Genomic DNA, 16,384 nt, shown 5'->3' with positions numbered 1-16,384 from the left:
GCTGCTGGATGAAGACATCCCCCAAGCCGTCGCCATCTCTCACGATCCTACGATGTAGAAATCTACCCGGCATCTGCACGCAAGCTGAAATTCATCGCTCCGTCTCCTCGGTGTGACGCCCTCGTTGTGTCTCGCTGGCACACAACAGACACAGATCCTCCAGGCTGTTGGGGCACAGGTTGTTAGCGAGGATCTATTATTAAGGCCGCGCGGCACACGAGGAATTGGGTGGCCAGTGCCGATATATTTTTTTACACACCGTATCAAGTAAAATTTGAGGCTGAGTCGACATGGGAAAGGGCCACCGTCGATTCAAATATTTTCCACTGTTATTAGTTGTGAGCCGGAATTGAACTTGGATTGGCGGGTTTAGAGCGCAGAGCCGCTAACCACTATCCTGACGCTACCCAGCAAACGAAACACAAAAAAAAATACTTTTAATGTTTAGTTTGCTGTCCTTCCCCTGCACCTCCGATGAAGCACCGTTGACTACGTACGTTGCAAAAGAAGTTCAACATTCATATGTGCTAACCCAACACAGCACACACAGACACATACACACATGCAAAAGTACCTAGAAGAACACGTAAATAAAAAAAAACACACGGTAACCGAGACATTTACTTGCAAAAACTCAAGAACATGCAAACACATGTTCACAAATATTTTTAACTCTGGAGTCCTATTGGCCCAAACTCATGAGTGTGGGTTCAAAAGTTGAACTGTAAGTCGTCGGAGAGCAATGCATTTGGCCAGTAAACATTACAACTGCTAAACGCATGGAGGCTTGCAGCCACAGCCACTATTTGCTGCACTTATTACTTTTTACAGCAATTGCTTTGCCCTATAAAGTTTCCACACAGAGACGAGCCTCAAGTACATGCGTCTGCAGCACGGTGCATTTGTAACCACAGGGAATCTAAATGTGTAAAAAAAAATAATCAGGGAAACATGTCAAACTTCATAAACAAATGGTCTCTTCGCAAAGCCCTGCAGTAATGCTACCGCACGTCGACTGGTGTGTGTGTGTGGGAGGGGGGGAGTGGTGGCGCGGTGGTTGACGCACTGCGAAATAAACCCGCCGTGGTGGTGAGATGTTAACTGCCTCGCATGGTATACAGGGGGTCGTGGGCTCGACCCCGACCCTGACGCCGGCTGTATAGTTGGAGTTTGCGTGTTCTCACTCTCCGTGGGTTTTCTGCGGGTCTTCCGGTTATTCCCTCCACATTTATCAACGCCCGTTTAGAGTATTTGGTTGCTCTACATTCCCACACGATGGGCCACTTCAGTTAAGCGATCATTTGTAGCTAAGTCACTCCTGAAAAAGAAATACACGGCTCAGTGGGCCTTACCCGGTGATAATAAACATCGTTTCGTTACTTAGTGTAGGCTCCTCTCTATGCACGTATTACTCAACATCCACCTCTCTCATTCGCTCTTCCTCTTTGCTGTCATCCCTTCTCCCGACCCTCTTATTCCCTTCCCCTTGCTCATATATGCATATAAAAAAAGCCTCTCTTCCAGACGTCACGGACAGGGACGAGAGAGAACATGTCGTGCACGTTCTCCTCCCCCTCGCGTTGCAGTGTTTCACTCGGTCTCTTGTGCGACCTATTGGTTTGTGTTCATGGAAAGCGTGACTTCAACAAATGGAATCGTTCCGTCATCGGCACAATCGGCGTCTCTGTCACATTGTAGCAGGAAGGAGAAGGAAGGAGAAGGAAGGAGAACGAATGAGGAAGGAAGGAAGAGGAAGGACGAGGAAGGAGGAGAATAAGACGAAGAAAAAAACCGTGATTCTTTTTTTATCCAAAATTATTTCTTGTGGGGGAGCTTAGCCATATCTGAACACGGTGATGGGATGTGAGATTAAGTTCCAGTTTTCAGTTTGTTTATTTTGGTATAGCCCTGTGAGCCATTCGGCTCTTGAATCGGGCGCAATCACAACAAACAAAAACACAAAACACGAACAAGAAAAACATCTTAAAGTGTGTGACTGTGCAAACAGAAAATCCATTAAAAAAACAGCAAAATATTCCTGAAAAAAGCACCGTATACCAACGCTGTGTGCAAAAAATCCCAATGGGATGCATGTCAAACAACAACAACAGCAACCACAAGAAAACTTAGATTAAGGCCGTCAGTCTAACTCCGTACTACAACAAAACAAACATGTCCAAACCAAAAAACATTTCAAAATCCCCAAAAAATAAAGCCATAATTGCAACGTAACAGTGATCATAGGGACTGACCGAATTTTTACAATAAACTACATAAATAACATGTAACACCAAATCCTAGAGCCATAGCTGGCTGCATAAGTTACTCCACAACAATAGAAGCATCAGTGGGAGTATCACATTTTTCAATGCACCTTTAAGATCAGCACGCTAAATCAAAATACAGATAATACTTTGCAGCGTCATCCGGAACGAAACATTTTATTTTATTTTACGCCAATGAATAGCAGTGGCAGCTAGGGGTGTACAACTCCTCTAGAGCAGTTTTGAGAGAAAATCTCATTGGTAGCGATTCAAGTTGCAGTTTATTGGCAATAGCATTCCAGACCCTGGGGGCATCAATAGCAAAGGCCCTTCCTCCAGTTTTTGTACGGCAATAGGGGAATGTGAAGCTGGTAAACGAGCGAAGACCTGAGGTCAAATTTGTTCTTTGAAACAGAGGGGAGATCCAGCAGGTAGTCTGCGGATTATTTTGCAAGTACATCGTGAATAAATACGATCTGGTGCACAAGCCGTCGAACATTAAGAGATGTTAAGTTTGACCCAATGTAGAGATCACAGTGGTGAGTCCTATATGGGCAGTTCAATGTAAATCTTAAGGCCGAGTGATAGATGGAATCAAGCTTCTTCAGTACAGTACTTGGGGCTGATTTATACACGATGTCACAGTAGTCAAGTAGAGGCAGTATGGTAGCTTTTATCAATTCCAAACGGAACATTGGGGGGGGGGGGTCAAGGGGGGGGGGGGGGTGGCGAGAGGGAGGAGGGCCCCCCCCCCCGCCGAGACCCACAGTGACTGTGACTTTGCCCATCGTCGCGCGAGCCTCCGTCAAGAGAACTCTGTCCCACGCTCACAAAGGGCCTTCTCACGTCACCGGCGGCGAACACAAAAACAAAAACACAGAAATCGCGGGGGCGCTCGACTTGAAACACAACGCGGAGTCACGCCCACGCGTCGGCGGAATAAATACATCTCGCGGAATCAGTGGGCGCAAGAGCGGTGGTGCCGCGGTTGGCCTACAGCGCACTCTGAATGCGTGGGGGATCTGAGTTCGATTCCTGGCAGCCGCGTGACTCGCGTGGCGGGCAGCGGCGGGGTGGGGGGCCTTGCCCCACAACCCCCCTGGTGGTCAAAGCTACGAGTATGGGGCCCCCTTGACAACCAGCATGAGAAATGCTTTCAACGACAGTTTGTAAAAGAACAAAATGGTATGCAAGGACGTGATTAGGCAAGAGGGACCGCGATATGTAGCAGCCTAGGTGCGACCGTGCGAGCGAAATCAAATATTGGCGCCCCACCTGAGCGATTTGCCGCACAGCCCTGAGCTGATACATGTTGTAAATGTCGTGGGTCTCCTCCCCAACACATCCGGTGAGCTGAACTCGTAACGAATTGGCACGTTTTGTTGACGTGACAGACCTCACCAACTGGCTGCTTCGGGAGCGGTGGCGGGTTTAGAGACACATTAATACTTACGCGATATAACCCCCCAAAACAGCCTCCGTTGCGGATAGCATTCGACGCGAATGCCGACTGCTAACACCACGCGTTAACCCGACAACAACGACGACGACGATGTAGTTTGCTACGCCACTGAATGCCAGCCACACACGTGGCCGGTGGAGAGAAGCTCGCGGACACTGCTCACATTGCTCCGGCGAGGTGATCCATCACCGCCCCCCCTCCACCCCCCCCCCCCCCTTGCTTCAGCTTCTTATTCTCCATCATCTGCATCACTCCATCTCCCCCCTCCCGGGAGATGCCCCGCATGCAACCACAACGAGCAAATGTGATTTGTGACTATTCGATCCTCACCCCGTGTATAGTCGATAGTTCAATTTGAATGTGCAGTTTTATTCTGGGATTGTTGTTGTTGCTGTTGTTGTTGTCTTGCTGGGGTCTAGAACTGTTGTTGTTGTTTTTGTGGCTTGCTCATGCTTGCATTTATTGTTGAAAAGTCGGTAGGAATCGATATACTTTTGCAATTTGTACTTATATACTTCATGAACGTTCATTTATATTTATGTTTGTATTTATTATTTTTTAGTGACTTGCTTACCTTTCCTATACTTTGCACTCCTATCGGTGTTTGTACTGTTCGTTGTTGTTGTTGTAACTCTCTGACTCGCCCCTGCTGGACATCTGTGAACAAGAGCTTCATAGCTCATCGGATTCGTCCAGTTCTAAACAAAGATTGTGATTCTGACACGCCACCTTCCTCCTCATCAGACTCCTCCATCGTCATCCCTGCTTGCATCGATTCTCTCTCACGAACCCCCCCCCGTCGGCTCAACTCGCCCCTTCGTTCTGCAACGCAACATCTCCAACGCATCTTTCGCCCCATCAAGTGGAGTTCCACTGCTACACGATCATGGTGAGTCCTACGCAACTCGACGCAGCGGCTCAGTGTCTCCTCTCCAGCAGCGGTGATGGAGACCGCAGTCTTACAATGCCACCCAACGGGCACAATCATCGCTCCCGTGGGCAGGGACTGGGCGAGGGGGTCGCCGCTTCTGCTCGACTTCTGCACCTGACGTCTGGAATTCTCTCCTCCCACTTGCGGCGCCACGGTGGTGAGCTGTTAACGCCTTTACCTCGTATGGGTTCGACCCCGACACCTGTTTAATTTGAAGTTTGCATGTTCTCCCTTTCGGTAGCGTGGATTTTTCTCCGGGTTTTCTCTCCACATTTAGAGTGTTCGCCTGCTGTAAATGTCCACGTGACAAGCCACTCGGTTGAGCGATCATTCGTGGCCAGGTCGCTTCTGAGACAGAGCTATACAGCTCAGCGGGCCTTACCTGGCAACGCAAAGCATCGTTTAGTTTAAGTTTTGTGCTATCGAGACTCCGCTGCCCTTGTTCAAATCCCGGCCTTCAGACCCCATTTGTTTTTGTGTGCGTATGGATACATTTTATTTCGTCTCCAGTGAAGCGTCTGGAGATGTTGGTAGCAGTTTGGACGGTGGACGGTATTGCTCTGCCAGTCGGATTGTAGCCTTCCCCCCCCAGAGTCCACGTTTCACTTGCAAATGCCAGCACACTCAACGCTGAAGCATTCAAAGCAAGAGATGATCTCTCTGCAATGAAGCAGGCCCATTGCCCAAAACGTCAGATTTTCACGCTATAGATATTTTTTCTTTTTTTCTTTTTGACGCAGTGTTGCAGGTGACGAACGCGGCGATCTTTAGATATTCATAACATTTTTTTTTCTCGCTGACGTTCCGTGCCCAACGCAGCGTCACGCAAACGTTTCAGCTTTAAGAATTCTACACACACACACAAAAACAGCTCTCCCCAGCGTCACGCTGGCTTCTCTCAACTCGGGCTTCAACGAACGCAAGACTCGTCCCAACGTGCACGGCTCCGTGACATCTCGCGCAAAAACGGTGGGCCCTCGACCGCCCGCCCCAACCCAGGAAATTCGTTCCGAGCGTTGCTCCGCGGACCTCTGCGAGAACGTCCAGACGCTTGACCCCACGACCGACCAGCGTCACGACCCTGCCTCTCCCGTTAAGAGTAAACGAAGCCACCTTGGCTTACCTATTCATTTCCTAACCCGCAGCCACCCAGCCAACCACCCAGCCACACACCCAACCGTCTACCGCCTTCATAAAAGGCGGAAACACGACACCGCTGTACATTACAGGTAACGGCGATGTTATTTCGTGGTTTCGTTCGAGAGCGTTGAGGAGGAGGGGGGGCGAAGTGAGATTGGCCTGGGGGCGGGGGGGGGGTAACGGTTTTGTGGACTCACAAATCAGAATCGAGTTGTAGTGAGATAGCAACCCCACCCACACCGTCGTCAATTTTCAAACGTGCTCGACACAACAACAACAAACGCACACGCAAACAAAATCCGTCATTCAAAGAAAGGAGCGTTTTTATTGTGCTGAACTTCTGAAAGAATGCAAACAAATGGAATTGGAGCTTTCGTAATAACAGTGCACTTTTCCTACCCTCGGAGAATTTCTCTTGATTAATTTAAGCCGTGTGCACAGTTGAATTATAATGATTAAAACGTTCCACCTGGCAGCCGGTCGCGAGTAATATGCTTCGCAAGCGCACGATTCTCTCCCCCTTAAAAGTTATAGTCGCCTCAGAATAATACTAAGAGGAATAATAATACAATTAAACCGCGTCTAATTTTGCCCGTGGATTATTTTACGGTGAAACTTTGATACTTATTAACTCGAAAATGTGGCAGGAACAAAATCCCATTTAATTTCCCGCTCGTTTGAGCATTGAAGCGGTTCTCATCCGATGTCTATAGCCCTGAGCCATTGGTTGAAATTCCACATTCCTATGGCGAAGATGAGTCTACCCATAGAATAACCACTGTTGACTTCTCCACAATGTGGTATTACTTTTATCGAGCCTGGGTGGGGGGAGGTGGTGATGATGGGCTGAGTCTCTCAACCAGGATTTGAACTCAGATCCTTCCGATTGAGAGCTGCTCGCTCGAAGACTGCGCTACCTGGCCGGGTTTTCAGTCCTCGTTCAGCGGACAGTCTCAGCCTCGTCCAGGATTCTCCATTGCAAGGCCGGCGGGCCACGGGCAGCCCCTGGTGACCTTCAGTGCTGACCCTGATGTGCGGCCCCAACATTACACAAAGAGTGACAATACCCCCTATCATCGTCGTGCTGCTGTGAAACCCCCACAATGGTTTCAAATGTGTGGCGGCCCTCGCACACATGATGGTGTCTTATCGGCGAAAGTGGGCCCCCTTCTGAAAATTAGTGAACACCACTCCTCCGTGGCCTATTTATCCACAGGAAATTTATACAAGAGGGATGGGCCTTCAGCCCGTGAAAGCTACAGGGCTGCTGCCATCCAGCGTCTTGTAACGCGACGATGACACCTATGATTGTGTACCAACTCTACTGGCAAGCTGCGCTCATGCATAATAGACAATCGGGGCCTGGCTTGTCTGGCATCTCCTGGCCGCGTGTAAGCGATCGGGAGGCTCCTGTGGATTAAAGGATTCAAATAATGGCGCTTGAACAGTGGCCTCCGTCTGCGCTGGGCGCGCGCGTGTGTGTGTGCCCTCGACTTACCATCATGAATGTTTAAATGTTGGGGGGGGAGGGGGTTTGTGTGTCTCCGGTAAAAAAAGAACCGCTTGCACCTCGGAGATATCTATTTGGTCATAATGATTCAGGGCCCCCTTTGTTAATCCACTGGTGGATTAAGGACTCCCATCGCCCTGTCAGTCATGAAGGGGGTTGCGTTTGGCATACTTTGACATACTTTGACATACTTCACCGGTCAGTGCGGAGTTGGTGACGTTTGGGACGCATAGGCGGTGAGGTTTTAAAAAAAAGATTTGTAGATGATAATTATTTAATAGCGCCGATTCACAGCCCCTTGCTAATCCACTACTGGATGAAGGCCTCAAGGCGGGTTGTTGACCATACTTCACCATGCTGGTAAGCGTGGATCGGTAGATGCAAAAGGGGGGGGGGGGGTGCTGTAGCCAGTTCAGATATCACTCGCCACTGATGTTAGCCGTGGTAGGGAATCAGACTCAGGTGGCCAGGTTTATAGCAAAGTGAAATAACTACCGTGTTATTGTAGCAGATTAAGTTTGATTTTCTGTTGTTCTAAAGTCTACATCACATCTCTCGTGACAAAGAGACTCACGGTCTCGGCGTTTTCTCACGTGGAGACGAAACTAAATCATGCTGCATTAGAAAAAGGTTTTGCTGGTTGGCTGGCTTGATGTCACATCCGGAGAGAGGGAGGGATGAATGATCACGTCCAAAAGGCGTTTAGGCTGCTAGTTAATAGTATATATATAAACCGACACGTCATATATGTATATTCAAGGTGGCAGTTGTAATTAAAATCCGTAAATGATGACAACATCCATAACAGAAAAATTAGTGCAGGCCCAAATAAATAGATTTAACAACAACCCACACACACATAGCTGTGCATTGAATGCACAAAACCTCAAAAGTTCGGAGAGCCACGTTTCTCCAACTCTTTTGAGTCAGTAATCTAATTGACAAATTGGCTATGCATGTAGTTGTTTTGATGTATGCACGTATGCTGAACTTCTTTCGCACCGTACGTAGCCAACCGTGCTAATCGGAGGAGCTGGTGGTCTGGGTGAAACTACAGCAGTTATGTATCGACCTTTGTTGGAAAGTTAAGTGGTCATCCTATTGAAAGAACGGTCTGCATCATCATGGCAATGTGGAATTTCCACAACAGGCTCAGACCCAATGATATTGTGAGATGGTGTTCCATGCCGCTCCACCGCCCCCTTCTACTGCGTGGACCGGAGGTTCCATGAAGAGATCTCAGACGTGACACCCAGAGTAGTTGCACTGCACTCTGACACCCAGGGTAGTTGTACTGCACTGTGACACATCCATATATATTGTTTCCTTGTCTCGTAACGTGACCCCGATAGCACACTCGTGGAAACAACTTCTCACTCTGCTCCAGGTTTTCCTTTCCTTCTTCCGTTCACTGAAGAAGCTCCCCGGCACACGGAGTGAAACGTCGTCAGGCATCAAGCCGAACACACTTGTGGTACAATCCTAAAACACGTCCGATAGATATCTTTAACCCTTCCCCCCCCAAAGTTTTTTAATCCCAATTGTGCCATCGACGTGGTGTCAACGAGATAAACCAACTGGTCGGTAAAAATTAGTAAAAAAAAGAAGTCCGAATGTGACTAACAGCCTCATTCTCAATACACCATACACATCCCATCGTAGTTCGGTTGATGTTTAAAAGTTTTGAGTTAATTTCGTTATTTAGTTATATTTTATTAAACCATAGTAGAGCACGGGCCCAAAAGCCCAACACGTCAAACGATCAGAGACGAACAGCATCGTCAGACTCGTAATGCATCAGAGTTAATGCGGCATCCTGAGATTGCGGTCACGTTGTATGGACGCCATGCAGACGTGGGGGAAGCCAAAATCGACAGATGCGAGCGGATCGACAAGAGAGCAAACGGGCGAGTGAGGGCACGGGTTGAGTGAGCGAGCGAGGCTACGTGTGGAGCGAGCGAGGGTAGGGGTAGAGCGAGTGAGGGTAGGTGTAGAGTGAGCGAGGGTAGGGGTAGAGCGAGTGAGGGTAGGGGTAGAACGAGTGAGGGTAGGGGTTGAGCGAGTGAGGGTAGGGGTTGAGTGAGCGAGGGTAGGGGTAGAGCGAGTGAGGGTAGGGGTAGAACGAGTGAGGGTAGGGGTAGAGCGAGTGAGGGTAGGGGTAGAGCGAGCGAGGGTAGGGGTAGAGCGAGCGAGGGTAGGGGTAGAGCGAGCGAGGGTAGGGGTAGAGCGAGTGAGGGTAGGGGTAGAGCGAGTGAGGGTAGGGGTAGAGCGAGTGAGGGTAGGGGTAGAGCGAGTGAGGGTAGGGGTAGAGTGAGCGAGGGTAGGGGTAGAACGAGTGAGGGTAGGGTAGAACGAGTGAGGGTAGGGGTTGAGTGTGCGAGGGTAGGGGTAGAGTGAGCGAGGGTAGGGGTAGAACGAGTGAGGGTAGGGGTAGAACGAGTGAGGATAGGGGTAGAGCGAGTGAGAGTAGGGTAGAGCGAGTGAGGGTAGGGGTAGAGTGAGCGAGGATAGGGGTAGAACGAGTGAGGGTAGGGGTTGAGTGTGCGAGGGTAGGGGTAGAGCGAGCGAGGGTAGGGGTAGAGTGAGCGAGGGAAGGGGTTGAGTGAGCGAGGGTAGGGTAGAACGAGTGAGGGTAGGGGTTGAGTGTGCGAGGGTAAGGGTAGAGCGAGCGAGGGTAGGGGTAGAGCGAGTGAGGGTAGGGGTAGAGTGAGCGAGGATAGGGGTAGAACGAGTGAGGGTAGGGGTTGAGTGTGCGAGGATAGGGGTAGAACGAGTGAGGGTAAGGGTTGAGTGTGCGAGGGTAGGGGTAGAGTGAGCGAGGGTAGGGGTAGAGTGAGCGAGGGTAGGGGTTGAGTGAGCGAGGGTAGGGTAGAACGAGTGAGGGTAGGGGTTGAGTGTGCGAGGGTAGGGGTAGAGCGAGCGAGGGTAGGGGTAGAGTGAGCGAGGGTAGGGGTAGAGTGAGCGAGGGTAGGGGTTGAGTGAGCGAGGGTAGGGTAGAACGAGTGAGGGTAGGGGAAGAGCTAACGAGGGTAGGGGTAGAGCGAGTGAGGGTAGGGGTAGAGCGAGCGAGGGTAGGGGTTGAGTGAGTGAGGGTAGGGGTAGAACGAGTGAGTGTAGGGGTAGAGCGAGCGAGGTTAGAGGTAGAGCGAGTGAGTGTGTATGTGAGGGTAGTAGTGGCTGTGTGTGTGTGTGAGGGTAGTAGTGGCTGTGTGTGTGTGTGGGGTAGTAGTGGCTGTGTGTGTGAGTGAGGGTAGTAGTGGCTGTGTGTGTGTGAGGGTAGTAGTGGCTGTGTGTGTGTGACTGTAGTAGTGGCTGTGTGTGTGTGAGGGTAGTAGTGACTGGGTGTGTGTGAGGGTAGTAGTGGCTGTGTGTGTCAGTGAGGGTACTAGTGACTGTGTGTGTGTGTGAGGGTAGTAGTGGCTGTGGGTGAGTGAGGGTACTAGTGACTCTGTGTGTGTGTGAGTGAGGGTAGTAGTGGGTGTGTGTGTGTGAGTGAGGGTAGTAGTGGCTGTGTGTGTGTGAGTGAGGGTAGCAGTGACTGTGTGTGTGTGAGAGCAGTAGTGGCTGTGTGTGTGAGTGAGGGTAGTAGTGGCTGTGTGTGAGTGAGGATAGTAGTGACTGTGTGCGTGAGGGTAGTAGTGACTGTGTGTGATTGAGGGTAGTAGTGGCTGTGTGTGTGTGTGAGAGTGAGGGTAGTAGTGACTGTGTGTGAGTGAGGGTAGTAGTGACTGTATGTGTGTGTGAGTGAGGGTAGTAGTGGCTGTGTGTGAGTGAGGGTAGTAGTGGCTGTGTGTGAGTGAGGGTAGTAGTGGCTGTGTGTGTGTGAGGGTAGTAGTGGCTGTGTGGGAGTGAGGGTAGTAGTGGTTGTGTGTGTGAGTGAGGGTAGTAGTGGCTGTGTATGTGTGTGAGGGTAGGAGTGGCTGTGTGTGTGAGTGAGGGTAGTAGTGGCTGTGTGTGTGTGAGTGAGGTTAGTAGTGGCTGTGTGTGTGAGTGAGGGTAGGAGTGGCTGTGTGTGTGTGTGAGGGTAGTAGTGGCTGTGTGTGTGTGAGTTAGGGTAGTAGTGGCTGTGTGTGTGTGCGGGTAGTAGTAGGCTGTGTGTGTGAGTGAGGGTAGTTATGGCTGTGTGTGTGCGTGAGTGAGGGTAGTAGTGGCTGTGTGTGTGTGAGAGTGAGGGTAGTAGTGGCTGTGTGTGTGAGGGTAGTAGTGGCTGTGCGTGTGTGAGGGTAGTAGTGACTGTGTGTGTGAGTGAGGGTAGTAGTGGCTGTGTGTGAGTGAGGGTAGTAGTGGCTGTGTGTGTGAGTGAGGGTAGTAGTGGCTGTGTGTGTGTGAGGGTAGTAGTGGCTGTGTGTGTGTGTGTGTGAGGGTAGTAGTGACTGGGTGTGTGTGAGGGTAGTAGTGGCTGTGTGTGTCAGTGAGGGTACTAGTGACTGTGTGTGTGTGAGAGTAGTAGTGGCTGTGTGTGAGTGAGGGTAGTAGTGGCTGTGTGTGAGTGAGGGTAGTAGTGGCTGTGTGTGTGTGAGAGTGAGGGTAGTAGTGACTGGGTGTGTGTGAGGGTAGTAGTGGCTGTGTGTGTGTGAGGGTAGTAGTGGCTGTGTGTGTCAGTGAGGGTACTAGTGACTGTGTGTGTGTGAGAGTAGTAGTGGCTGTGTGTGAGTGAGGGTAGTAGTGGCTGTGTGTGAGTGAGGGTAGTAGTGGCTGTGTGTGTGAGAGTGAGGGTAGTAGCGGCTGTGTGTGTGTGAGTGAGGGTAGTAGTGACTGTGTGTATGTGTGAGGGTAGTAGTGGCTGTGTGTGTGTGAGGGTAGTAGTGGCTGTGTGTGAGTGAGGGTAGTGGTGGGTGTGTGTGTTTGAGAGTGAGGGTAGTAGTGACTGTCTGTGAGTGAGGGTAGTAGTGACTGTGTGTGTGAGAGTAGTAGTGGCTGTGTGTGTGAGTGAGGGTAGTAGTGGCTGTGTGAGTGAGGGTAGTAGTGGCTGTGTGTGTGAGGGTAGTAGTGACTGTGTGTGAGCTGAGGGTAGTAGTGGCTGTGTGTGCGTGTGTGAGAGTGAGGGTAGTAGTGACTGTGTGTGTGAGGGTAGTAGTGACTGTGTGTATGAGTGAGGGTAGTAGTGACTGTGTGTGAGTGAGGGTAGTAGTGGCTGTGTGTGTGAGTGAGGGTAGTAGTGGCTGTGTGTGTGAGGGTAGTAGTGGCTGTGTGTGTGGGGGTAGTAGTGGCTGTGTGTGTGTGAGGGTAGTAGTGACTGTGTGTGTGAGTGAGGGTAGTAGTGGCTGTGTGTATGAGTGAGGGTAGTAGTGGCTGTGTGTGTGAGGGTAGTCGTGGCTGTGTGTGAGTGAGGGTAGTAGTGGCTGTGTGTGTGTGTGAGTGAGGGTGGTAGTGGCTGTGTGTGTTAGTGAGGGTAGTAGTGTGTCTGTGTGAGTGAGGGTAGTAGTGGCTGTATGTGTGAGTGAGGGTAGTAGTGGCTGTGTGTGTGTGAGGGTAGTAGTGACTGTGTGTGTGTGAGGGTAGTAGTGGCTGTGTGCGAGTGAGGGTAGTAGTGGCTGTGTGTGAGTGAGGGTAGTAGTGGCTGTGTGTGTGTGAGGGTAGTAGTGGCTGTGTGTGTGAGTGAGGGTAGTAGTGGCTGTGTGTGTGTGAGGGAAGTAGTGGCTGTGTGTGAGTGAGGGTAGTAGTGACTGTGTGTGTGAGTGAGGGTAGTAGTGACTGTGTGTGAGGATAGTAGTGGCTGTGTGTGAGTGAGGGTAGTAGTGGCTGTGTGTGTGAGTGAGGGTAGTAGTGGCTGTGTGTGTGTGAGGATAGTAGTGGCTGTGTGTGAGTGAGGGTAGTAGTGGCTGTGTGTGAGTGTGCGTCGTAGTGGCTGTGTGTGAGTGAGGGTAGTAGTGGCTGTGTGTGTGTGTGTGTGAGCGTAGTAGTGGCTGTGTGTGTGTGAGGGTAGTAGTGACTGTGTGTGTGAGTGAGGGTAGTAGTGGCTGTGTGTGTGTGTGAGCGTAGTAGTGGCTGTGTGTGTGAGTGAGGGTAGTAGTGGCTGTGTGTGTGTGTGAGCGTAGTAGTGGCTTTGTGTGTGTGTGAGGGTAGTAGTGGCTGTGTGTGAGTGAGGATAGTAGTGGCAGTGTGTGTGAGTGTAGTAGTGGCTGTGAGAGTGTGAGGGTAGTAGTGACTGTGTGTGAGTGAGGGTAGTAGTCGCTGTGTGTGTGTGAGTGAGGGTAGCAGTGGCTGTGTGTGAGGGTAGTAGTGGCTGTGTGTGTGAGTGAGGGTAGTAGTGCCTGTGTGTGTGTGTGAGCGTAGTAGTGGCTGTGTGTGTGTGAGGGTAGTAGTGACTGTGTGTGTGAGTGAGGGTAGTAGTGGCTATGTGTGTGTGAGGGTAGTAGTGGCTTTGTGTGTGTGTGAGGGTAGTAGTGGCTGTGTGTGAGTGAGGATAGTAGTGGCAGTGTGTGTGAGTGTAGTAGTGGCTGTGAGAGTGTGAGGGTAGTAGTGACTGTGTGTGAGTGAGGGTAGTAGTCGCTGTGTGTGTGTGAGTGAGGGTAGCAGTGGCTGTGTGTGAGGGTAGTAGTGGCTGTGTGTGTGAGTGAGGGTAGTAGTGCCTGTGTGTGTGTGAGTGAGGGTAGTAGTGACTGTGTGTGTGAGTGAGGGTAGTATTGGCTGTGTGTGTGATTGAGGGTAGTAGTGGCTGTGTGTGAGTGAGGGTAGTAGTGGCTGTGTGTGAGGGTAGTAGTGGCTGTGTGTGTGAGTGAGGGTAGTATTGGCTGTGTGTGTGATTGAGGGTAGTAGTGGCTGTGTGTGTGTGTGAGGGTAGTAGTGGCTGTGTGTGTGAGTGAGGGTAGTAGTGGCTGTGTGTGTGTGAGTGAGGGTAGTAGTGGCTGTGTGTTTGTGTGAGTGTAGTAGTGGCTGTGTGTGTGAGTGAGGGTAATAGTGCATGTGTGTGTGTGAGGGTAGTAGTGGCTGTGTGTGTGAGGGTAATAGTGGCTGTGTGTGTGTGAGGGTAATAGTCGCTTCGTGTATGTGTGTGAGGGTAGTAGTGGCTGTGTGTGTGTGAGTGAGGGTAGGAGTGGCTGTGTGTGTGTGAGTGAGGGTAGTAGTGGCTGTGTGTGTGTGAGTGAGGGTAGTAGTGGCTGTGTCTGTGTGAGGGTAGTAGTGGCTGTGTGTGAGTGAGGGTAGTAGTGGCTGTGTGTGAGTGAGGGTAGTAGTGGCTGTGTGTGTGAGTGAGGGTAGTTGTGGCTGTGTGTGTGTGAGTGATGGTAGTAGTGGCTGTGTGTGTGTGTGAGGGTAGTAGTGGCTGTGTGTGTGAGTGAGGGTAGTAGTGGCTGTGTGTGTGTGAGTGAGGGTAGTAGTGGCTGTGTGTGTGTGTGTAGTAGTGGCTGTGTGTGTGAGTGAGGGTAATAGTGGCTGTGTGTGTGTGAGGGTAGTAGTGGCTGTGTGTGTGTGAGGGTAATAGTGGCTGCGTGTATGTGTGTGAGGGTAGTAGTGGCTGTGTGTGTGTGAGTGAGGGTAGTAGTGGCTGTGTGTGTATGAGTGAGGGTAGTAGTGGCTGTGTGTGAGTGAGGTTAGTAGTGGCCGTGTGTGAGTGAAGGTAGTAGTGGCTGTGTGTGAGTGAGGGTAGTAGTGGCTGTGTGTGAGTGAGGATAGTAGTGGCTGTGTGTGTGTGAGGGTAGTAGTGGCTGTGTGTGTGAGCGAGGGTAGTAGTGGCTGTGTGTGTGTGTGAGGGTAGTAGTGGCTGTGTGTGCGAGTGAGGGTAGTAGTGGCTGCGTGTGTGTTAGAGTGAGGGTAGTAGTGGCTGTGTGTGTGAGAGTCAGGGTAGTAGTGGCTGTGTGTGTGTGTGAGCGTAGTAGTGGCTGTGTGTGAGTGAGGGTAGTAGTGGCTGTGTGTGTGTGAGGGTAGGAGTGGCTGTGTGTGTGAGTGAGGGTAGTAGTGGCTGTGTGTGAGTGAGGGTAGTAGTGGCCGTGTGTGTGTGTGAGGGTAGTATTGGCTGTGTGTGAGTGAGGGTAGTAGTGGCTGTGTGTGAGTGAGGGTAGTAGTGGATGTGTGTGAGTGAGGATAGTAGTGGCTGTGTGTGCGAGGGTAGTAGTGGCTGTGTGTGTGAGTGAGGGTAGTAGTGGCTGCGTCTGTGTGTGTGAGGGTAGTAGTGGCTGTGTGTGTGAATGAGGGTAGTAGTGGCTGTGTGTGTGAGTGAGGGTAGCAGTGGCTGTGTGTGTGTGAGAGTGAGGGTAGTAGTGGCTGTGTGTGTGAGGGTAGTAGTGGCTGTGTGTGTGTATGAGTGAGGGTAGTAGTGACTGTGTGTGTGAGTGAGGGTAGTAGTGGCTGTGTGTGTGAGGGTAGTAGTGGCTATGTGTGTGTGTGTGAGTTAGGCTAGTAGTGACTGTGTGTGTGTGAATGAGGGTAGCAGTGGCTTTGTGTGTAAGTGAGTGTAGTAGTGGCTGTGTGTGTGCGGGTAGTAGTGGCTGTGTGTGAGTGAGGGTAGTAGTGGCTGTGTGTGTGTGAGGGTAGTAGTGGCTGCGTGTGAGTGAGGGCAGTAGTGGCTGTGTGTGTGTGAGTGAGGGTAGTAGTGGCAGTGTGTGTGAGTGAGGGTAGTAGTGACTGTGTGTGTGTGAGTGAGGGTAGTAGTGGCTGTGTGTGTGTGTGAGAGGGTAGTAGCGGCTGTGTGTGTGAATGAGGGTAGTAGTGGATGTGTGTGAGTGAGGGTAGTAGTGGCTGTGTGTGTGAGGGTAGTAGTGGCTGTGAGTGTGTGTGTGAGGGTAGTAGTGGCTGTGTGTGTGCGAGGGTATTATTGACTGTGTGTGTGAGTGAGGGTAGCAGTGGCTGTGTGTGAGTGAGGGTAGTAGTGGCTGTGTGTGTGAGTGAGGGTAGTAGTGGCTGTGTGTGAGGGTAGTAGTGGCTGTGTGTGTGTGAGGGTATTAGTGACTGTATGTGTGAGTGAGGGTAGTAGTGGCTGTGTTTGTGAGTGAGGGTAGTAGTGGCTGTGTGTTTGAGTGAGGGTAGTCGTGGCTGTGTGTGAGTGAGGGTAGTAGTGGCTGTGTGTGTGAGTGAGGGTAGTAGTGGCTGTGTGTGTGAGGGTAGTAGTGACTGGGTGTGTGTGAGGGTAGTAGTGGCTG

This window comes from Petromyzon marinus, chromosome 35 (assembly GCF_048934315.1).
Source record: "Petromyzon marinus isolate PM22_M1 ecotype Great Lakes invasive population chromosome 35, UKy_Petmar_22M1.pri1.0, whole genome shotgun sequence".
NCBI lineage: Eukaryota > Metazoa > Chordata > Hyperoartia > Petromyzontiformes > Petromyzontidae > Petromyzon > Petromyzon marinus.
The sequence above is the reverse complement of the archived record's forward strand: the minus strand, read 5'-3'. Positions refer to the sequence as shown.